This window comes from Mustela lutreola, chromosome 3 (assembly GCF_030435805.1).
Source record: "Mustela lutreola isolate mMusLut2 chromosome 3, mMusLut2.pri, whole genome shotgun sequence".
Lineage (NCBI taxonomy): Eukaryota > Metazoa > Chordata > Mammalia > Carnivora > Mustelidae > Mustela > Mustela lutreola.
Window position 1 is genome coordinate 119,292,581 of NC_081292.1, and position 25,405 is coordinate 119,317,985.

Genomic DNA, 25,405 nt, shown 5'->3' on the forward strand with positions numbered 1-25,405 from the left:
TTTAGTAGCAGAAGTCAACAACTAACTAAGAATAAAAGGTACAGGAATGAATGGCACTTCCCTACATGAATTCTAAGGTCTACATTCTACATATAGACTACCACCCTTTATCCTAAAGCATACTATTTTGCCAGTTTTTTCCCAGAGATTTTAATAACTGAAAGGTCCAGTAAGTGTAGTTTCTCTTACCTTTTTCAAGGATGATGGTTTATCCTGCTTTTACTTAAGATAGTACTAATTTTAATTTACGTCTTGTGTCCCAGCATCCTGGTCTTATTCAGCATTTGTAATGTTTAATTTTTAATAAAATACTATTAATAGTTGAATTAAAATAAGCCTGGGTTGGTTTGGCAGATTTTTACTTCCAGCTGCTGCCACGGTCTAGTGTAGTGGTATGTGAGATACATGTGTAGTAATGAGTTCTGTCTTGAACAGGTGGTAAAATCTGGAATCAACTAAGTATACCTCTCTTTTTCTAACCCTTCTAAGATACAGTGCAACCAACACCTTCCTTTAATAACCGTATCAGGATGGGGATTTCCATGATTAGAAGTGGGCTGGGATGCAAATGACTAGGAGCAACAAACTCCTTTTGGTCTCAGGTGATTTTAAGAGATAGGTGTGATGCCACTGCCCTTATTGACTGCTTTAGGAACCATTTCTTCCGTGTCGGGTGCTAGAGCTTGAAGTCACAAGGAGGGCAATAGATAGTGGGAAATTACAGGTCATGTGAGCCAATATAGTGACTGAGTAGTCCTACAATGGAGTGTGTAGAACAGCAGTATTTAATAAAGCTTTGTGCAATGGTGACAGTGTTCTATAATCTCCACTTTCCATTTTGGTAGCCACTAGCTGCTTGTGTCTATAGAACACTTAAAATGAGTCTAGTACAACTGAGGAGCTGAACTTCTAATTTAATTTAATTTAATTTGTTTTATTATTTAGTAAGATCTATTTTGCAACAAACCCTTTTGACAATAGTTAAAAATAGAAATATGTACTTAATGAAAGCATCCACTTAAGAAACCACTCTTCTGCTTATAAAGATTTTTCACATGCTCAGAAACCTAAATAAAGGAGCAGACCTTGGGTAGTTAGGTTGACGAGGAGTAGAGAGGGTTTACAGAATGGTTGTAGTAGAAGAGAAAGGGAATGAAATATGAAGTGAAGCATGCTTGCTAGAAAGTGTTTGGAGTGAGGCATTGTGGGTTTTGAGTTTGATAAAGAAGGAGATTAGCCTAGAATGGGCATAATGACTTAAGAATGGAGAGGGCTCAATGAAGTATTGTGAATAAGTATTGGGGGATTAAATTGGTGACAGATGGGAATAAGTTCTCTTATGAAACTGATATACTGAGGCTTAACTTTCATAGTTGACTTAAGCTATTTTAGGTAATAAGTTCCAAGTCAGGATCTTTGAAAAAGATTGCTAAAATTTCAAGTGGGTGAAATCATTCAGGAAGGTGAAGGAGTTCTGATGCTGGTAGATTGGAAATCAATAGCAGTGCAGTCATCCAGTGTGATGGCAGGAACTGCGAAGAAGACATGGAGACAGGTGTTGATATCTTCCACTGTAAAGGAGCCTATCTGGAAGAAAGGTGAGAAGAGGAGAGAAGGGAGAAGAGGGTAAGAGAATATAACATTGGAGTCAGCAGTTGCCATACAGTTTTGGCAGAAGATTAGAAAAGTGGTCTGGAAGCAACTCTGGTTGGAAGCAAAAGTGGTTGGAAGAGGGGTGACTGGGTGACTCAGTTGGGTAAGTGGCTGCCTGCCTTTGGCTCAGGTCATGATCCCAGGGTCCTGGGATCAAGCCCCACATCAGGCTCCCTGCTCAGCAGAGAGCCTGCTTCTCCCTTTCCAGTCTGCCTGCTGCTCTGCCTGTTTGTGCACTCTCTATCTCCCTGTCAAATAAAATCTTAAATTTAAAAAAAAAAAAAAAAAAAAGTGGTTGGAAGAACTGTACTTCCAACTCCTTTTTCTAGATTCTTTGCAGGTATAAGGAAAGGACCTTATTTTAGCAATTCTATTTTATCTGCTTTAGTTAGGTATTTATTTCTCTGACCTTATATTTGTTTCTCTAGTACCTGACCTATTTAGATACTTAATAATGTTTGTTCAGTAAATGCTAGATGAATGTGAAATTGTTCCAGTGTGCTGGAGTTCTAGAACAAAGAGCATTGCTTAGACACTTTCAGAAAATGATTTGAGGGTGCCTGGGTGGCTCAGTTGTTAAGCGTCTGCCTTTGGCTCCAGTCATGATCTCAGGGTCCTGGGATGGAGGCCCATATCCAGCTCCCTGCTTGGCGTTGGAAGGCCTGCTTCTTCCTCTCCCATTCCCCCTGCTTGTGTTCCTCTCTCTCTCTCTGTCAAATAAATAAATAAACCTTTAAAAAACTGATTTGAAAACAGGAACTGTTACTTTTACACAATTACCCCAATTTAATTAGGTATGTTTATATTTGAAAGGGCAATACCAGAAGTAAATTATGTAACTTTATATAAATCAATGGATGGTAGCTTCTTAATGGGTTATTAAGGGTAGTTAAAATATTTGGGGAACCGTTCTTGATTTTTAAAGGTTGACAAGAGGACATTGCAAAATTGATATATGTCTTTCAGATCTTTAGACAATTATTAAAATTGTAATCTCTGGCAATACGTTACTGTGTTGTTTTTGTTATTGGAACATTAAACTCTTGGAGAAAGGAATTGTAGCAAATTGATTAACTTTGCACAAGACAAGTAGAGTCTTCACTTATTTAAGGTAAAAATTTTTGATCCTCGCTAAATGAGCAGGAGAAGTATGAAAGCAAAAGATTCCATTATGACTTTGTAAACAAATAAAACACAATTGGGGGCAAAAACTTTAATGAAACAAAATGGGGAGAAAGTAGGAAAAGGGAAATACAGCTTTTATTTTAGATACATGTTTTAGGATTTAGGTAAATTTGAAAAATGTCTAGGGTTAATTTTAGTGGATCCAGAATTGGCAACTAATGGCAGAAACTACTGTAAGTACTTTTCTGACCTTCTCTCCTTCAGTACTAAAATCTTCCTGCGTGAGTAATGACTCCCTTTCTGAAGATGAGAATGCTAAGGGTCAGAAAAGGAAAGTAACTTGTTCAAAGGTTGTAAGTCCTAATTTTTTTTAAAATTTGCATTGTTTTATATACAGGTCTTTCAGTTATATTTCAGCAAGTTTTAACAAATGTATTCACCTGTGTAACAACAGCCCAGTCAAGATATAGGTCATTTTCATTACTCTAGAAAGTTCCTTTGAATATTACACAATTCCCAAGAGATATTTGGACATCAGTCTTATCTTTTTCCCTCTATGCCTCCGCATTACTTGCATTAAAAGAGAACTGAAACTGTTAGAAATAGTGATGTGAAAGCAACAGAGTTAATAGTTGATGTAATATTTATTGGAGAGCCAAGTGATAAAGGTTGAAAAAACAAAAATAAAAACTGAAAATACACATTTAGGGAAGTTTCACTCTGCTCTTCTTAATAGTTCATGAGATTATTACTGTTTTGTAAACTACTACTATCTTTGAGTTTCATATTGATATTCATACACATTAAACTAATTTATTGAGTGCTTTCTATGTACCAGACACTATCCTAGATGTTTTATATACATTCCCACTCAACACAGTCATTTGAGGTAATTACCATTTATTATTTCATTTGTTGAGATATTACCATTTATTATTATTATTATTACTACTGTTATACAAACAAGAAAACTGAGGCTGAGAGCCCTCACACAGTTTTAGGATTTGAACTTAAGTCTAATATCAGAAACCAAATTTTTAACCCTGACGGTAGTCCCTGGATCATTCTGTAGTACTAAATTATATTTGGTACTTTGCTTTTTAGGAGGCAATAAATTATACACTGCCTAGGAAATATATAATACTTTTCAAGTAACTAACTTCAGATCTAGTCAGTATGTCTTTGCTTACTATCTGCTGCCTTGTATATGAAGCAATGGTTACATAAATGCGAAAGTATAGTACTTAACACATTTGATTAATTAGAAAAATTGTATTATCAATGAAAACTCTTGGATATAATTTTTGACTAATACGGGTTTTTTGTTGTTTCTTCACTATATGACCTTAGAGCACATTGCATCTGTGTTTCAGTTTCCCTAACTATAAAATAGAAGTAAGTATTTCAGAGGGTTGTTTATTTAGATGGTTCCATGAGATAATACATGTAAGAGTACAGTTCTAAAGTGTGAAGTAAAATCTTACAGATAATTGTACTAATAACTACAATAAATTTGATTAATTATTTGAGAGAGAGAGAGCGCAAGCACAAGAAGGGGGAGAACCAAAGGGAGAGGGAGAAGCAGGCTTCCCACTGAGCCAGGGAACTTGACATGGGGCACCATTCCAGCACCCTGGGAAGATGACCTGAGCCAAGGGCAGACGCTTAACCCACTGAGCCACCTACACACCCCTAAATTTGATTAATTTTGTGCAAGGGCATTGGTTATAAAAGTACTTGAGTGGCTAGGGAATAATTCATTTTACTGAAAAAAATCGTATGGGGTTATAGATTGGTTAGTAAAAGTTTTACGAAAGAGGTGGCACTTAAGATGGGCAGATTAAAAGGTATTGGTGCTTAAGGGTTAAGACTAAATTATCATTTGTTAATTAAGATAATTTACTACTCTGAGTTGGGTAAAAGAGTGGTATGGTACTATAACTAACAAATTAATGCTTGGAATAAATAAATTAACTTTAAATTTTTTAAATTGTATCAGAAGTTTATAACATTGTATATAGTGCCATGCTGTCACACGTTTTAAATAAATTATGCATTGGTAATTTCTGATTAAGTGTCTTGTTAGGACCTTTAAGCCATTGCTATAATTTTCAAAATTTAGGCTAATATCTAGGTAAAACTTGCTTTTAGAGACTGTAATGAACTCAGAGTTACTGCTTTGGTATTAAGAGTATCTGGATGATCTTGTTCCCTTAATCATGTTTGTGCTGCCCAAAAATATTACGGGGGCACCTGGGTGGATCAGTTGGTTAAGCGTCTGACTTTCGATCTCGGCTCAGGTCTTGATCTCAGGATCATGATGGGTTCAAGCTCTGTGTTGGGCTCCACACCCCTACTTTTAAAAAGAAAAGAAAAAAAAAAAAGACACACATTTGGGTAACAACATTTAGTTTTAGTTTTCTGAAATTTTTACCAAAAAAGACATGATTAAGTTTTTACTTTGTTCTCTTAAGCACATTTGAAATTACAGATTTTCCCTGGGAGACCTATAAGATCTAGTTCAAATGATGAGGTCAGGGGCTATCTCTCATCCTTCCTTGTTTCCACAGGCTCTAAGTGTACGTTCTCCAGTGGATTAGTACATAAGAGAATGACTAAAGGAAGGAAGGATTAAAAAAAAAAAAAAAAAAAAAGATATCTTGTAATTTGGCCATATTGAATGAGTAGTCTCCTGACTGCTGGTCTCACCCCTTTTTAGTTTACCACAGTTTATATATTACTACAATTTAAAATCTTAACCTTATGAGGTTATTAACCGTACTTTAAAAAACTATCATGTTAACTGAAGCTGATTTTTGAAAACCCCAGTACCATCTTTATGAGATTTCTGGAAATAATCTCCTTTTAAAAAGTGAAATATTTATTTGTAGATAGACTTCTGTTTTTCTTATTGTGCCTTGTATATGATGTATCACATAAGTAATAAGAAAACAATTGAACTTGCAGCAACTAACAGGAAGTATAATTGTAGTTGATTGCAAATGGTGATTTTTTTAAAAGTGGCTTCCGAAGAGCCAGAGTGTCCTTATTATTTTATGCTGTAGGAAAAGCAATCAGGTTCTGAAATGATCTATAGTTGATTTTTTTTTTTTTAAGACATACATTGCAGTTTGAGGAAGTTAATGTGATACCAAGTAAGTCTTAGTCTTAGTGTAGGGTATGAGACTTAATGATTCTTGCCTCAAACTCTTTGTGTAGCTAAAAGCTCAGTGCTGTGCAAAAGGGCATGTGGCCTAAAATCTAAAATGGCTGGGAATAGAATCCAAATCTCTCAACACATGGCCCTCAGAGGTTCCCCACCCACGCATCCATTTTTACTATTCTTAAGGAAAATGACATATCTATCTCTAGAAATGCTGTTAAATGACTTCTTACTTTTAGTCTTTTCTTTGAAATTACAATAAAGAAACAGAAATGGAGTGATTTTGGTGGAGTTGCAGTGTATGTATACCCAGGGGTTGTGTAGTTTGTTCTTGGTTTATGTTTTAAGGGAGAACTTTGGTGTTGAATGACAAGGCAACAGTAAGCAGAGGCTTTAAATCTCTGTAGAAACCTTCACAAGCATGTATTAATGGCTTTTAGGAGTTACCAAATAGAAAAAGAGTTGGCATTAAATGTCTATAAGTATTTTGCCTATCCTTGTAAAGTTTCTGTGAATGTCTTCAATTAAAATTACCTGCTTACTTTCAGTGTCTGATGTTGAGGATTTCAAAAGAGATTCCATAACATTGGAATAAGACCCTGGTACAAAAAAATTGAAAGCTAGCCCAACTCCACCGGATAATGCTTAGATAAAATGGAAGATTCAGTCAGAGCTGTAAGGACACATGGATGGTCGGGCAGTGATGATGAGATTCTTGTGTTTACGGTATTAAAAGCTTTCTGGTCTAACCCTCAGACTAGATCAGTGGTTCTCAAGGTGAGATCCCTAGATCAGCAGCATCAACACCAACTGAGATCTTTGTCGGAAATGCACATTCTAGGGCCCAGTTCAGGCATACTAAATCATTAACTCTGGGTATAACGAGCCTTCCAGGTGATTCTAATGCACACTTAAATTTGAGAATCACTGCCCTAGAGAACTATAACCTGAAAGTACCATTTGTCATCCCTTAGAGACTGAGACTATTAAAGTGGACCATATAAAATATTCTGCTTTTGACTTATAAGAAGTTCAAAGTGTTAAGACCCATTGTTTTACTTAGGTCTCTCAATAGTCAAAATAGGAAAGAATTAAGAGCCTAGGTAAGTAGACTATAAAGTAAGCAGAGGTATTGGCTCAACCCCATTCATTTTTTTTTTTCTTTTTTAAGACTAAGGCCCTGTGTAATTTCATCAGCCGCAGCCATGGCTCCTGGGTGCTGGTGTACATCTCCTACTCCCTGCAGTTCTTTTGGTTTTCCCCTTATAGTCAGGAAGAATTGATCTTCCCATCCTTAGCCAATTTTTTTTCTTGAGGGTTTTTCATCACCTCCTGTTCCTTACCTCTAAGATTCTTCTCAGTAGCACCTGTGTCTAGAAATACTGCCACTGAGTGAAATTATTATACTGAGTCATAGCTGTTTCTATTTGGAAGAAGAGACTTTCTCGCATGGTATGCACATTTTAGTGAACTTTAGATTTTTAAGCAATGGCAACTACAAGATGAGTTTTCTGTTTTCATGTACATATATTATAGCCATAATTAGCTATTCCATTAATCCTTAGACCTTGTAATTAATCCTCCTTCTTCTTTAAACACTAAGGCTTGCACTATAGAAATAGATAAAACACAAAAACCTTCAAAAGAAATCATAGTAGACCAAGTAGTAAAATGCACTAAATGAAAGGGGTGATGGAGGTGATAGAGTAGTAGGAGTGTTTAATGTGAGCTCACTATGGCAGTGAGTAAACAATTTCAGTTTTCTAAATAAGCATACTAAAAAATAGTAATAAAATAAATGGGCATACTGTGTTATATACCGCTCCCCCCTCCTGGCTAATAATACTTTTCAAAAATAGAAGTCCTAATTGTGTTGAGATTCATGTTACATGAGAATAAAAAAGAGGATAAGATAGGGCTTCCCTCTTTCCCCTCCCAGTTCAAACTTTTCACTATAAATGGTGCCTGCTTTTATTTCTGTTAGTGGTTTTTATTGATAATGTTATTTTTTACTTATTAGCTCTAGACAGTAGTACCTTCAGGAATGATAGTCTTGGTCCTCTCCTTACCCCCCCATCTCCCAATTATTCATTGTTAATTTTATATCTACATTTTGTTTTGTAACTAAAATTCTTTTTTGCTTTACTTACAGATCAGTTCTAAAAACTTTAAACCTTGAAATATGTACAATGTGATTATATAACTTACTGTAGAACAAAGTAGAATGGTCTTACAGAGAACAAAATGTAATCGTATGTACATTAAAACTTTACAATTGAAAATTTTCCAAATATCAAATTCTGGGGGATTCACCTTTAGTTTTTTTTTTCAGTTTCCTCCTCTTCTTCTGAGACCTGTTCAGTTCAGTTGTGTCTTCAGTTCCATGTTTTTTTCCCCTTGGATTTCTTTTTCATGTGGTTTAGAGCTGTGGTCTTCAAAATGAGGCATCCATCCACATTAAAGAGGGTACGTGGAATAATTTTGGGGGGTGTTGGAATATACTTGAAATTACGTGTTTCATCTGATGATTATTTTTTTAAAGGTTTTACTTATTTATTTGACAGACAGAGATCACAAGTAGGCAGAGAGGCAGGCAGAGAGAGAGAGGATGAAGCAGGCTCCCCGCTGAGCAGAGAGCCCCATGTGGGGCTAGATGCCAGGACCCTGGGATCATGGCCTGAGCTGAAGGCAGAGGCTTTAACCCACTGAGCCACCCAGGCCCCCTGTCTGATTATTTTTTAATTTTTACTTTATAACACACAAACATACTAGTATAATGATATGCTAATTTATAAATATAATATATTATAAAATATTTATAAATATTGAGAGCATATGTTCATAGGATTTTTACTTATAAAGGTGTGTCATAAACAAAAACATCTGGATTTCTTTTGATTCAGAATACCTCATTGAGGAATTATCAGTATAGACTAGCACACTTTCCAAGTATTTGCTGTTTGAAAATATCCTGTATTTGGCTTGCATTTATGAATACATTTAAGTATGGAATTCTAAGTTTACATTTTTTCTCCTTATAAATCTTAAAAGCATTAGTTCTGTGTCTTAACAGCATTTAGATTTCAATGTGACTTGTTTCTTTGTGGATAACATGGTGAAATGGAACACTTTTACTAAGATGTGTCTATGTATAGATATATTTTTTACTAAGCATTTTGGTACTTAGTGAGCCCTGTCTATGAAGTTGTGTCTTTCTTCAGATCATGGTAATAGCTTCGTTTTTTTTTTTTTTTTTTCTTTTTATATGTCCCTATTTTTTCCTGTTTTTATCCCCCTCAGGAAGCATCTATTAGCCATATTATATCTCTTCAACCTGACCTTCAGGTCTCTAGTTTTTCTTATTTCCAATATTCTTTGTGTTTTAGTCTGTCTCATCAAAAATAGTCTTCAACTTCCTGGCGATTCACAGACCTGTACCCCTGGGGGTAAAAATATATGTTTATTAAAAAAATTTAAAAAAAAATAGTCTTCAACTTTTATTTTGCACTCATGCATCAGTTATGGCCATTTAAAAGAATTTTAAGAATTAATCTTTTCTGACTACTTTTTCAAAGCAGCTTATTTTTGTTTTATTCAGGTGTACTTTATGAGAAATTTCTTTGAGTGTGCCGTTCTGCCCCCTGTATGGTCTCCATTTCTATCAGTTGTATGTTTTCATTTTTGGATCTTTTCCCAAATGTCTGTAATCCTTGGTTTTTCATTAATATTTTGGGATGAAGAGCTAGGTTATTAAATAACGGTGTCTGGCTAGCATGGTTTTCCCTAAGGTTGCATAGGTCTCCTCCCCATCAGCCTTCTTCCCTGAAGGGGAAGGCTGTGCATGAATTCAGTGTAAGGGGACATAGTGTTAAAACATTATCTACTTCTCTGTAGATTGTGTCAGTAGGTTGGGGACTACCCCCTTCCCCATTCCCACACATTTCAAAATAAAGAGGACTTTATTTCATGTAGTAGAGTATTTAATTTCTGTTAGAAATTATCTCTTCTTGTCCCATTCCTAATGTCTTTTATTATATTCAGAGTTTGTCCAGTCTGTGTCCTGTTTGTCTCTTAAGCACTGATAACTCTTATAACAGGTGGCCAATTTCCCTTAGGAAGCAGTTCTTTGACTTTGGCATGATGGTAAAAGCCACAGCAGCGAGCCTTGGGAAAGGGGAGGTCACAGCTGTCTCAGCTAGCCCAAATACTGTTTCTAAAATAATTAACCTTATTATTGCCTTGGCCTTTTCCTGCTTTTTGTATTTGGTGAAAGGTTGGTTCATCTTTGGGCCTCTTTGAAAGAACTGTGGATACTTCTTCTATCTTGGATTGTGATTAAATAATTAACCTTATTATTGCCTTGGCCTTTTCCTGCTTTTTGTATTTGGTGAAAGGTTGGTTCTTCTTTGGGCCTCTTTGAAAGAACTGTGGATACTTCTTCTATCTTGGATTGTGATTTTTCTCCCTTAATTTTTCCATAATTTTCCCATATGATTGATATCTTTGCTAATTTATTCCCATTTATGGGCCTTGAATTTTTCAGAATTTCTGATCCACCATTATTACCCTTATTTTCCAATCCTACTAATGTCTTTATTCTTTTGTGAAAACTTGTCATCTCATTGATAATGGTGGAAAGTAAGAGACAGATAAATGTGCTCAGTTCTCTGCCTATAGCTATGTTCTGTTTTTGAAGTTCCATCTTAAGTGCAGAATTTTATCTAGGTATTTAGAAATTAGAAAATTGATAGAAGGCTCTATATCTTTCACATGAGTTTGGAAGAGGGTATGAATCTCCTTTGTTCTGTTTTTGTTTTTGTTTTTTTAAGTATTTATATTTATTTTTGCAAGAGAAAGAGAATGAGCGGAGGAGCGAGGTGGGCAGATAGAGAATTAGGCTCTCTGATGAGGAGGGAACCTGATGTGGAACTCGATTCCAAGACCCTGGGAACATGACCTGAGCCGAAGGCAGATGCTTAACCCACTGAGCCAACCAGGTGCCCAATGTTCTGGGTTTTTTAAACCAGGCTTAAAATTACTTAAAAAAACATAACTTACCAAAACGGACACACAATATGAAAGGGAAAATCATAAATAGTCCTATTTTGATTAAAATTGAATTCATTATTACAAACACCCCCACAATGAAAACTTACACAGATGGCTTCACTGTATAAGCTCTTCTGCAGAATAGGAGACAGAAACAAACTTCACAGTATGTTTGATGAAACCAATGTTAACTTTTATACCAAAACCAGTCAAGCACTATCATAAGAAAGGAAGGTAAGGAAAATCTCTCATCAGCACCATATGTAAGAACCCTAAATAAACTAACAGCAAATCAAACCTAGGCCTGCATAAAAAGTATTACAATTTCATGACCAATGGGATTTTATTTGAGGAATGCAAGGGCAAATAATATTAGAATCTATTAATGTAATAATAGATCCTATTAACAAAGAAAAATAGATCACCTTGATACATCCTGAAAAAGCTGTTGATGGAATTAAGTGCCCTTTCAGAAGAAAAAAATCTTTACAACTAGGAATAAAAAAAAAAAAAAAAAAACTTCCTTAATTTTACAAGTGTCTTAAAATATACACCAACACCCCTACAATTTGAGATGAGATAAGGGGCTATTATCAGTGTTTTCATTCAATACTGTACTGGAATTCTAGCCTTAAGGCAAGAAAAATAAAAGGTATAAGAATTGAAAAAGAAAAGAAAAGAGTCAGCACTCATAGATAACATGATTGTATACAAAATAATGAAATTAACAAGCAGTTTTTTTCATGCTATTGCACACAAGGTCAACAGACAAAAATTCATTTTATTCCTATAAGTTAGCAACAAATAACCAGAAAATAAAAAATCTTAAAAAGATGCCATTTATAGCACAATTTAAAAACCAACTTCTAGAAATAAATCTAGTTAAGGATGCTCACAATTTCTACACAGAAAACTACAAAATGCTTTAAGAGAGCAAAGTTAAGGGTCATACTCTGAATGATCTCAATGACCTGAAATTTGTTTGCAAGGCTTTCTTTATCATGCAAGAATATGATTAGTTTTGGTAAATGTATTCTGTGTAGTTGAGATGACTTTATTCTTTTGCTGTTGGGTGTTGTGTTCTGTCTCTGTATATGTATGTATATATGTCATTAAGGTTGTTCTTTCGCTTGTTGAGGAAATTAGTCTCCTGCTATAATTTTTAGAAGCAGTCCTATTGTATGCAGACATATTTAGAATTATGTTCTTGTGTGGCTCAATGGGTTGAGTGTTCAACTCTTGGTTTCCAGTTTAGGTTTTGATTTCAGGGTGTTAAGATTGACCTGGATAGGTTCTGAGCTTAGGGCAGAGTCTACTTGAAATTCTCTCTTTTTCACTTCCTCTTTACCTCTCCCCCATGCACGTGCATGCTCTCTCTCTCTCTCTCAAATAAATCTTAAAAAAAGAAAAAATTATGTTCTTGTGATTGTCCTTTTTTCTCTTTTTATCACTTTTTTTTTTTTTAATTTATTTGACAGAGAGAGATCACAACTAGGCAGAGAGGCAGGCAGAGAGAGGGGGAAAGCAGGCTCCCCACTAAGCAGGGAGCCCCATGCGGGGCTCAATCCCAGGACCCCGGGACCATGACCTGAGCTGAAGGCAAAGGCTTAACCCACTGAGCCACCCAGGTGCCCCTACTTTTCTTTTTATCTTTCCTAATGTTTCTTGCTTTAAAGTCTGTTCTGTCTGATCCTAGTGTAGCTATACCTGCTTTGTTTTGGATAGGATTTGCAAAAAAGTATACATTTTCCCATCCTTTTAATTAAAAACTTTCTTACCCTCATATTTTGTCTTCTGCAAACAACAAACAGTGGCAATTTATTCTTTCCTCACATAGTTTCCTATCATGTTAACACCATATTAAGTTTCATGTTAAACAGCAATTAAATGTAAATGCTTTGTTATTATTGAATAAAACAACATTAAATTTTAAAAAAAAGAAATTACCGTTTGTATAACATACGGTTAACTAACTGTAGACTTGAATCAGGTTTTTGCCAGTATTCCCACTACTGCCTTTTTACCATTCCAAGATCTGACATTGAACTTAGTAATGTCTTTGAGTATATTTAATCCAGTCTGATAACTGGCATAGTTAACATACTTATATGTAAATGTAATATATTTACATTATATATTTAGTATATATATATAAATATAGTTATTTATATTATCTATCATCTTGCTATTTCACTTTTGTATTTTTTTCCTTTTTTGTTGTTTATCACATATTTTTTAAAGATTTACTTATTTTGGGGGAGAGAGAGAATGAGCATACGTGCACACGAGTTGGAGGGGCAGAAGGAGAGGGAGAGAAAAGACTCCATGCTGAGCACAGAACCTGACCAGGGTGGGCAGGACTTGACTCAGGGCTTGATCTCACAACCCTGAGATCACAACCTGAGCCGAAACCAAGTCTGAAACCTAACCCACTGCACCACCCAGGCCCCCTTGTTTATCATATTTATAGTTAAGCTATCTCACTTCTCTTTTAGTGGTTACCCTAATGATTATAGTATGCTTCATTTACTTATTACAGCTAATATCAGTACTTAAACTTACCATTTCTCCAAGAATGCTAGAACCTTAGAACACTTTTTATTCCATTTATCCTGATGTCTTTTACATTCTGGAATTTTGGGATCCCCTGTCCTGATTGCTTGAGCAGCTCTAGATAGATGCCTATAAACAGATTTTATTTTTTATGTCAAGTTTTCTACTTAACAGCAGAATTTAAGTTGCCTTTTTATATACATTAATTACTTGTTTTGGTTATTATTCATCCTTACCACCATTTACCCTCAAATGTCACTTGTGAAGTTTTCATTATTATATGTGTATTCTGGTATTCAGTTTGTGCAAAGTGTAAGCATGCACTTACCCATCCACATTTTACAAATGAAGGAATCTAAAGAAATTTTAAAATTCCTTTAATACAGAAAGGAAAGGACCGGTGAGTGTAAGATTCAAGAATCCATGACAAAACCGTGATCCAAGCTGGTCTCAGCATAGAACACTTGCTATTAAAATCTGTGCTGTAGTTTGTGGTCTTCCTGTCATTTATTTGCTTCTTCCAGAATCCAGCTCAGGGACTATCTTCAGGATATCCTTCTTGTCCTGAAAGTGTTCATTATTACTGTGTACATTCCTCTGTCACATTATCATAGCAGAAGTATGCTACCGTGTATCTGTTTCTCCTACAATATTAAGGTCTTCTCCAGAGTAGAGACTATATGTTACTTCTTTGCAGTTAAAGGTACATTAGAGTGCATGATACATATCTAAGCATATAGTAAATACTTATTGTTCTGTCATGAAGTCATTGTATGCTTAATTCAAGAGATTTAAGAAATATATGATACATGTATTATTATCATTTTTATAAACATTTATTAGTCTAGTTATTCTTATTTCTGTGATAAGTCTTAGCAAAACTATTTGAACATGATATATTAAGTTACATATTAACTGATCTCCTTTATTTTGTAATCATAGTCATCATGTATATAAAATTGCTTGGGCAATTTCAGACTATTTTCAGTTGTAACTTCATGATGCAGTTCAGAAAACTTTAAGCATAAATATGTTAGTATTTCACAGTTGAAGAATGATTTACAGTTTTTAGTTGAAAAATTAATAAAAATGCTTCCTAAATGTGCGTATATCATTGTTTTCAGTAAATTTGAGAAGTTTTTAGTCATTTCTTCAAATATTTTTTCTCCTTTTTGTCTCATATTTCCTTTTTATGTCAATGTGCTTAATAATGTCCTAGATTTCTCTGTCTCTATTCCTCTTTCTTTCTTCATTCTTTTATCTCTAGATTGTATAATCTCTATTGATTTCTCAGTAAGTGTAATAATTTTTCTCCAAGTATGTATCTGCTTTATATGAACATAGCCCTTTATGTGAAATTTTAATTTTAGTTATAGTATTTTTCAACTCCAGAATTTCCTTTTTCTGTGTATATAACTTGAGACTCTTTATTGATGTTCTTTACTATCAGTTTCCTTTTGTTCTTTGGGCATATTTATAGTAGCTACTTTGAAGATTTTGTCTGTTAAATTCAACATCTTCTTGGAACCATAGTTTCATCTCCTTTTTTATCCTGTTATGTGAGCCATACTTTCTTATTTCTTAGCATGTCTCAAAATATTGGTTGAAAACTAGACTTTTTATACAATGTATAAATTCTTGGAGCTGGTTTTTCCTTTCTAGTGCCTGTTACTGTATCTCACTTGTTTGTTTATTTGATGACTGGCTGGGTTAATTTAACAGAGTCTACATTCCTCTTCTTCTATCCCCACTTTCCCTTACACACACACACACCACCACCACCACCACCTCCTTCCTTCAGATGTTTCTCCTAAAGGGGCACAACCTTGAGTGTTCCTACAGTTACTCTGGGATGACAGTAGTTTGAGCAGGGCTCTTTTAGACTATATCATCGTGACTGCATGTAACTTTTAAGGTCTCCTAATATAGTGCTAATTACAATCTTGTTTTCAACAGTGCCTCTGGCTTTAATTGCTCTACAGATTAATCAAATTTGAGTTCCTTTGGAGGGATAGTTTCTTAAATCAGTGTTTGAAGCTTGTTCTGACTCCAGGTAGGTTACTTCTATTATCTCTCTTTTTTGTTCAGTCTGGCAAACCAGCCAACCAACCAACCTATGGTTTAGTCTTTATGTCCAGTGATTTCTCCAGACTCCTCTCAGTTGCCTTTCCACCAGGGCCTCCACTGTTTTTCATTGCACGTTTGTCCATTTGCTTGCAAATGAAGTATTTCTCAGAGAAGACATTTGAATCTGTATGTTTTATGGCTCCCTTCATCTCACAGGCAGTATCTCCAGATCAGGTCTCAAGTATACAGTGGGGACAATGATGCATTTCTCTTCCAGTTATATCTCTGCTGTAGGATCTGAGCTGTTTGTGTAATGAAGGGAATAGTATACACATGTCTACTTGGGTTGGGTCTCCCAGTGTGGAATTCTCACCTTAGAAGCTGGAATAATAGCAGTCAGTGCCCCAGCAGCTTTATGGGAAAGTTAAAGCCTACATCCCATCACTGTAGGTTGTATGGAAAAAGAGAGCCTTCCCTCCCCCCATATACTTGGTGGCACTTACCTAGTACTTTACCTTCAGCAATAGGTACCTGGAGGCAGGATGAGAAATGTTGATATCCTGACCTTCCCAATAAGATAGACTCCTGAGCCCACAGGGGAAAGAGGGAGCCCTGTTCTCGGCTGTACCAGTCTAATGTGGAGTTGACACTTTCTGAGCTAGGGCGAAGGGACCAGGGGAGTCCTGGTACTAACATCATAGACTCTCACTTGTCTTAAAATCCCTTGTAGATTTTCTTGAGTAAATCTTTCCTCATTTGCCCTCTGTCCCCAGGACCATTTCCAGGAACTACAATAAATGGTTGTAGTTTTGTAATTTTCAGTGGAGAGCAGATCTGTGGAGTTATCAAGCTGTCATGCTTCGAAGTTTTTTGTTTTTGTTTGGGGGTCTGCTTGTTTGTTTTTTGTTTTTGATTAATAATTCAGTGTCTTTACTGATTATAGGTCTGTCCCAGTTTTCTGTTTTTGAGTCAGTCTTCATTTGTATTTTGTTTTTTTAAGGAATGTGTCTATTTCCTCTAGGTTATCTAATCTCTTGGTGTACAAGTGATTAATATTATTCTCTTATGCATTTCATCTCTGTCAGGTTGGTAATGATGTAATCCTTTTGTTTCTGATTTTAGTCGTTTCAGTCCTCTTTTTTGTCTTGGTCAGGTCTAGCTAAAGGTTTGTCAGTTTTGTAGATTTTTTTCAAAGAACCAACTTTTGTTTTACTCCTTTTGTTGTTTTTCTATTCTCTATTTCATTTTTCTTCCCTCTAATTTTTGATATTTCCTCAGCTTAGTGTTTTCTTCTATTTCTGTATTTTCAAGGTGTAAAATTGGATTATTGATTTCAGAATTTTCTTTTTTTATTATAGGTGTTTAAAGGTATACATTTCCATCTGAATGCATCCTTCATTGTATCCTATAAATCTTGGTATGTTGTATTCTCATTTTCTTTTGTCTGAAAGAAAATACTCTTTTCTAATGTTTCACGTGCTGTTTCTTTTTTGCCTGTTTGTTGTTGAAGAAGAAGAAGAATCAATGAAACAAGATGGAACTGGGGGGGAGACAAACCATAAGTGACTCTTAATCTTCACAAAACAAACTGAGGGTTGCTGTGGGGAGGGCGGTTGGGAGAAGGGGGTGGGATTATAGGCATTGGGAAGGGTATGTGCTTTGGTGAGTGCTGTGAAGTGTGTAAACCTGGTGATTCACAGACCTGTACCCCTGGGGATTAAAATATATGTTTATAAAAAATAAAAAATTAAAAAAAAAAAAGAATATGTTCTTTAATTGCCAAATATTTGTGAATTTTTTAGTTTTCCTCTTACTGATGTACAGTTTCATTCCATTGCAATTAGAAAAGATACTTTGTACAATTTTAGTCTTTTAAAATTTATTAGACACTTATTTTATATCCTAGCATATGGTATAAATGGAGTCTGTTCATGTGTACTCAAAAAGAAGATATATTCTGCTGTTGATAGGTAGATGTCTGTTAGGTTTAGTTGTTTTTTTGTTTGTTTGCTTTTGTTTTTGATTTCACTTTTTTTTTTTAATTAACATATAATGCATTATTAGCTCTAGGGGTACAGGGCTGTGAATTGTCAGGCTTATACACTTCACAGCACACACCATAGCACATACGGTTCAGTTGTTTGCTTTTTGTTTGTTTGTTTGTTTGTTTTTTAAAGATTTTATTTATTTGACAGAGAGATCACAAGTAGGCAGAGAGGCAGGCAGAGAGAGAGGGGGAAGCAGGCTCCTTGCTGAGCAGAGAGCCCGATGTAGGCCTCGAGTCCAGGACCCTGAGATCATGACCTGAGCTGAAAGCAGAGGCTTAACCCACTGAGCCACCCAGGTTCTCGGTTCAGTTGTTTTATAATGCTGTTCACGTTCTCTTATTTTTGTGTTTATGTTCTTCCTGATGGTTCTATGCATTATTGGAAGTCAGTTATTGATATGTTCAACTATTTTTGCAGAATTGTGTATTTCTCTCATTCTATTGGTTTTTGCTTATTTGTTTTTGGAGCCTGTTGTTTGATGCATATATGTTACAGTTGTTTTATATTAATCCTTTTATCAATATGTAAGTTCTTCTATGCATTGTAACAATTTTGATGTCTGTTTTGCTTATTTATATGAAGTATGTTTTTCCATCTTTTCAATTTCAACTTATTTTTTACTTCCATAAATACATGGAAACCACTTCGAACCTCATAGCCAACACTCTCTGTTAGGACATTACTTAGGCAGGCTATTTAGAACTCTACTTTCATCTTCACTTTCTATATGGTACTCAAAGGTGAGCCAGAGTTAATAGCTTATGGTGTTCTCTCATATTTGGCAAGCATGTGTTTGTTCCCAGATATGCACGTGGTCTTCTAGTTCCCTCTGTTTACTCAGGATCTTTTCTTTGTTTGTTTGCTTGTTTCTTTCTTCGGACTGATTTTAGAAAGAGAGAGAGAGAGCGAGCATGAGCAGAAGGGACAGAGGGATATGGAGAGAAATCTCAAACAGATTCCACACTAAGCATGGAGTCAAATGTGGATTTCATTCTCACAACCATCAGATCACAATCTGAGGCAAAACCAAGAGTCAGGATGCTTAACAGGCTGGGCCACCCAGGTGCCCCATGTGGGAACTTTTCAAAGCCCTTTGCCCCCTACATATCTTTTTAAATATTTTTCTTCCCAGACTTCCCTGTCTGGGTATTGCTTATTAACTCTTACCCTGTGTTCCAGGCAGCTGCAGCTAGGTAATACATTGGGCTTTAAATGCTTTGACAAAGGCTGCCACCCAGAATACTGCTTCTACCCTGTGGAAGCTCCAAGGCATGTGAAACAAAGGCAGGCTCTTGAGCTGATCCTTTAAGGAGTTACAGACCTAGAGAAAGCACATAACCACAGTTCTTTTGGAATAAGTCTGTATAGCTCCCTCTGGTATCAGCAACCTGCACCAGAAATGTGGGCTCATGTCTTCATGGCTGCTGCTTAACTGAGGAAGGGACCATGGTAAGTACATATGTTAAAACCTACTTCCTGAAATTTTAGCAGCTGCATTCTTCATCAGGCATTTTCCTGATTGTAAGTTTTCATTTGATTTCAGAGTTCCAAAACATTTTTCCCAGCTTATTCATTGCATTTTTGAAGGGATGGAGTTTTGGAGTTCACCACTTTGCTATTTTTGATGACATCTATGTTCATATACTTTATTATGTTATCTGTGAGCTTCTCTCTATATAGTTCAGAGATTCATAAGTGGGTAATAAGAATGTGAAGAAATTTCATCACTGTGAGGACAAATTCAGGATATAGATAACTTCTTGTGGGGAGAGGAGATTTGGTGGTGGGAGGGCACACAAGGATAGTGGGAGGAAGATGGTTGACATTTTTTGAATATTTGAAGTTCTTTATAATTTATGGAGTTATGTGTATGTCTATGACATATACATTTGAACACTAATTTGGCACTCAGACATTTTGTTAAGGTAGAAAATTACATGTGTTTATTTCAATAACAAGAGACTTGTTTTCCTTTAGTACGTAAAACTAGGCAACACTACTTAAAATTTTTAAAAGCCTATGTAGAATATGGAAGAAACTTTTACTTATTTGTTAATATCTGTTGATTGATTATCTTGTATTATTCTCTAGATCTTATTTCTAGTTTTGCGCTCTCTTTCTGCAAGCTCTTCTGTGAGAACAAGATTAGGAAGTCCTGAATGTCCTGGACATAGTTGATAGTTGATAGTCTACTGTGCTTTTTTTTTGGAAGAGAAAAAAAATAGAATACTGGAAACAGCACTGAAATAGACTTTGGGAGTTCTTTTCCTTTCTTCTAAGATTTACCTAACAGTATAAGCTTGGACCATTTATTTCTGTACCCAGTCTCTCTCTTGGTCCTCCTCTGTAAAATGAGAGTTGGACCAGGGCTGTTTCAGCTCTGTAATATCAGAAGGGGCAGCTGATTCCATGGAAAGAGTATATATAGGCTGTGAAACCCATTAAATTTGTGTTCAACCATTTTCTGGTTATCTGTAGTCTAAAGTAAGCTTTCTAACCTGCCTGATGATTTTCTCATGGTTAAGATGGGATTATTACCACACATCTCATAGATTTGTTGAAGAATAAAGAAGTATGTAATGTCTTGTAAGCGCTCAGCGGCATTCTCCATACTCCCATTCCATAACTGCATCATTTGCAAGAATAGTTGGAAAAGAAACAAAAATCTGTAGCCTTTTACTTAGTTGGCTTTATTTATGAACTATGTTGTGAGTTACACTTGAGGAGGTAATAGCTCTTGTAGAGGCATTAAAGAACTCTGTTCTTTATGCTTCTGGTTTTTTAAACTTACTTATGTATTTTATTAATGTTAAGTTAGTTGGTATCTTATGAAAATTTAAATATTAGGAAGATTAACATTAACATTTTCTTTGAACATCTCTCAATCTCTCCTCCTTAGAGAGTAATACATGCACACACACACATTACATGTTTTCTGTGTGTTCATATGGCATGCAAATAACTGTATTTTCTACTTTTAAAAATAATGACAAATTTATTTATTAATATAGAGAAAAATTAGAAAATCTTACCATCCAGATACAGCCTCTATTAATATTTAGGTGTATAACTTATCAGTGTTGATATTGCAGTGCCAAAGTATAACTCATTGATCTTTGTGCCAGTCTGGTTTTTTTCATGCACCTATACTTGTATTGACTCTGGGTGTTATTTATATAAGTAAAATCCTTTTAGGCCTACTCCTTATGTACATATGTATGTATATAAATATAAAATTATATATCAGTAAATATATTATATTAATAAAATTGTATATACCCATGCACAGCAGATTTGAATACTTTCCCTGACATTAAGAACATTTAATGCTCTTAATGGTTGCATAATCCTACATGTATATCACAAAAGCATACTGTATTTATACTTAATTTGTTTTTTCCACAGTTGTAATACTTTTCTCAGGATAAATATGTAGGGTGAATCTGGTAAAGAGTTTCTTTAGATACTAATTGTAAAATTGTTTTACAGAAAAGGCTAACTGGGGGCGCCTGGGTGGCTCAGTCATTGAAGCTGCTGCCTTTGGCTCAGGTCATGATCCTGGGGTCCTGGGATCAAGCCCTGCTTCTCCCCGTCCCTCTGCCCCTCCCCCTGCTTGTAGGCTCTCCTCACTTGTACTCTCTCTCTCATAAATAAAATCTTTAAAAAAGAAAAAAAAAAAGACTAAATGTCTATCTCTCTGCAATTTTGTTGGCTGTACAGAGATTAATGATTTAAAATAACCTTTGACCATACTATAGGTAAAAAATTGAATGTGTTCTTTTTGTATGCATTGATTACAAAGGAGGTTAAATTTTTTCATGTGACTTGCTTTTATATCTAGCTATTTTTCTGAATGTTTTTTGAAATCATTCTGAGTTGCCAGAAATTATATAAATTGTTCTCAGGGCCATCAAATAATGCCAGAGGTGTTCTCATATTTAAAATAAAATTTGTATCTTTTTAATTAGAATTATTTCCTTCTCTTTTGCCAGGAATTTCACCATTAAAAAAAAATGAGAAGGGTGATTATTAAAACAGCTGTATAATTTATATTCCCACTAGAAATGTATGAATCTTGTGGATTGTTGTTGCCAGTCTGATAGGTTAAAAAATAAATTCTTAATTTTCTTTTAAGTTGTATTTCTCCAATAATGAGTAAAGTTCTTTTCTGTGAATTATTTGTATTCTTTTTCTAATTTTCAGGAATTTCTTACATACTGGGGAAATTAACCCCTCGTGATGTAATACAGTGCAAATATTTTTCTTGGTTTGTGTTTTTGCAACTGTTCATAATGGTTTATCAGCTTGCTTTAGAGCAGCTGAAAGTATTAACTAGGACCCCTTTCACATATTTCTAACAGGTAACTCTGATAATCATTACTCTTTTTAGTACATTTATTAATTGAACTTGGTTAAGAGAAATATCCAATTCATATTTCTGCTCATATTTCCACTCCCAGCCCAGTAAACAACAGTGACAGTTTTATCAGTCTGGGCCTAGCCAGGAAAACAGCAGTTTTGCCACCAGATCAGGTGGATTTGATTTGGGGCCAGAGGGTGGGGAACCTGTAGTTTAGTCAACTAAAGGTAACAGACTCAGTAGAAGGAAGGGGAACAGCCTGCAGTTTTGCTAAGTAACTAGAAAAAAAAAAAAAGTAATAAAAAGCCAGGAGGAACATCAGCAGCCACACAGTAAGTATGGTGGCAATAGATACTAGTGTTAATTCCAGGCAAGTTACTAAAAAGAAGAAAATAATCCATAGAAAAACAAATCAGAATTCAGAGTTACTACAATATATTAATCATTGTCCAGCTTTCAGACAAAAATTATGAGATATGCAAAGAAACAGGAAACTATAACACACATTCAGGAAAGACAGTAGAAGCCAGACTTAAAACTACACATGATACAGTTCTATTTAAATGGAACATCTAGGTAAGGTATAACTATGGAAAGCAGATTAGTGGTTGCCTAAATGTGGGGGTACAAAGGACCTTTGGGGATCATAGGAGAATTATAATACTGTATTGCATTGATGAATGCACAACTGTATAAATTCACTAAAAATCATTCACCTATAATGAGTGAATTTTGTGATATGTAAATTATACCTTAATAAAGCTGTTAAATATGTAGGGGAACTAGTATCTTTAAAGTGACTGTTAGTGATCTTAACTTACTGTTGTGAGTGCTTGTCTTATGTTCTGCTTTCAGATAAAAGTAAATAACCATATGTGTTTTATAAAAGCAGTTGAAGGTGACAACTTGGAGGTATTTAAGACCAGTACCTAATTTTTATGCATAAATGAGAAATTCTTGTTAAAGTGACAATGGGCAATGCTTTTAAATTACATATTCACTTTTCTTTGAGGCATACTGTTTACCATCATTCATCGCTATTTTGGCTTTTTTTTTTTTTTTTTTAAGATTTTATTTGACAGAGAGAGAGTGTTCACAAACAGGGGGAGCAGTAGAGGGAGAGGGACTCAGAGCTCTATCCCAGGATCCTGGGATCATGACCTGAACCAAAGGCAGATGCTTAACATGGCTGAGCCACCCAGGTGCCCCTATTTTTGCTTGTTTTGTTAAGGAACATCCACTTTTTTTTCTAACCTCTCCTTTAATGCTGTTGTGATTTTTAAGTACTCCTGATAGAATAATCCCAGTGTTATTATTCTGACTCTCTTGCTGGATATTTTGGTGATTCTCACATTTTGCTGTGCTTCAGATACATCACGTGACAGGAACTCTTGTATGTGAGGAACTTGCACAGGTATAAGTACATTTGTGTGAGTGTATTAATTTAGTTGTCATACTTTAAAGGAGAAATGACACAGTTTACTCATAAAGGGTTAATTTTAAAGTTGTTTCATTTGAAATATTTTCATCATTGCACGTATCACTTTAATGAAGTTGCATCCCCCATCACCCCAAAATTACTCTTTTATCTCAGTCTTTCCCATCTGAGTATGGCATTGCCATCTTCCCCGTTCCACCAGTCCCAAGCTAGAACCTCTCTTTGATTTATCCTTCCTTTAGTTTTATTCCATCACAAATTCTGTTGATTTTTGTGTTTTTAATTTTTAACAATTTCTTTTTATTTTTAATATTTATTTCAGTTGATAGGACCACATTCCTCACCTCTACTGTTATGCTGTATTAGTCTGTTGTCATTGTCTCTTGCCATACAATTCTTAATACCTCTCCAATTTGTTTTCTTGCTTTTATTCAGTTTATTTCCTGAAAAGTTGTAATTCTGATCTTACTACTATCTAAATTACATTGTTAATCTGCTAAAAATCCATCAGTGACATGACTCCTTTCTTTTCCTTAAATTTTCTCAGATTCTTTCTTGCCCTAGGGCCCTGACAATGGCTGCTCTTTCTCCTCTTACACACACCTTTTCCTTGATTTGTCTTTGCTGTTTTTCTTACCTTTTAGTTCTCAACTCAAATATCAACTCTCAGAGCATAAGACATAACAGATTTTCCCCATATCTAGTTGAAGAATTTTCAGCCATTGCATAAAAATTACTTTCCTTCTTTCTCTTTTCCTTTAGTTTCATTTACTGTCGTTTATTGTCTTACTTAGTAATTCATTTAATTTATTTTTTTCCATGTTTTCTATTTTTGAATGAATTAGTTTTCAGTGGTTCAGTGAATTATAATTAATTTGTAAGGTTTTTTTCCTTTAAACTAAACCTTAAATCATTTAAGTTAGTGAGTTTTTCCCCACAAACCTGGCTTTTGATTTGAAGTAGCTATTTCTTGATCTAAGGGTCAGATGAATAGCACCCCTTCTTTTATAGATTTCTACTGATTTTGTGCCTTAAGAATAACTTCATAATTTTACTTAATATTTTATTCATTTGACTTATTTTGTCACAGTGCTCTAAGAACTTTTTTTTTTTGATATCTGTGAAGTTTTAAAACATAGATTTGTTTTACATGTTCAGAGGTATAAAAATGAAAACTTAACATCATGGTGGAAGTTTTTGTCTCTGTTCTTGCTCTTGAGTCATCTGACTTTGGCTGGAAAATAATTTGCATGAATTAATCCCTTTATTAAATAGCTCTGGAGGTGGTTTACATATTTTTACACATCTGGAAATGAATTTCTACTGCTTTAAACATGAATAAAAAACATGATAGAGTGTAGAATCCTTGTGCTACAGCTCTTTTTCCCTTAGAACTCTATAGTAATTATCCTGTTACCCTCAGGCATTTCACAGTGAGGGAAAAAATAGGGCCATCTTGATTTTTGTTCCTTTAAAGGAACACATGTATACTTGTAATATTTTCTTTCTCATTTTGAATTTCACAGAAATATATCTCAGTTGTAGTTTTGTATTTTTATTGTTTATTTCTGGTGCAGATTTTAAATGTGCTTCTTCATTTGTACTTCTAAATTTTTTTATATCTTTTATAGGTCCTTTTGTTTCTGTTCATCTTTCCGATAGCTTTCTTCCATCTTTGTTTTCTTGTTTCATACTACGGTTTCATTGTAGACACAGAACAAATATTTTCTTATGAATTTTGTATGATGTGCCTATGTTTGAATGTAATCTTCAAACACCCCCACCCACACGCCTACAAACTAACTACACTTAGATCCTCTTGAGTTTCACTTTTCTTTTATAGACTTTACACGTTGCAAAGAATCATCCTTTAGTCACTAATATCCTGGCAAGATAATGCTGAATTAATTATGTTTCTAAATGAATGTAGTAAGACAGCAGCTGACTAG

At 34.9% G+C, this 25,405-nt stretch overlaps 1 protein-coding gene across 9 annotated transcripts in view; it reads left to right on the top strand.

Moving 5' to 3' along the window:
- SPOPL (speckle type BTB/POZ protein like) overlaps positions 1-25,405 on the top strand; it is a 64,878-nt gene that overhangs the window by 12,874 nt on the left and 26,599 nt on the right. The window contains exons 2-3 of one of the 9 annotated variants that reach the window (XM_059166746.1): positions 8,274-8,407; positions 16,969-17,027. The exons of 4 other annotated variants lie outside the window; for them this stretch is intronic. The gene's annotated coding sequence lies outside the window, so the exon portion shown is untranslated. Of the gene's footprint in view, positions 1-8,273; positions 8,408-15,580; positions 15,597-16,968; positions 17,028-23,413; positions 23,433-25,405 lie in introns of those variants that run through there. 4 more of the 9 variants (XM_059166748.1, XM_059166747.1, XM_059166745.1 and 1 more) reach the window with 4 other exon arrangements.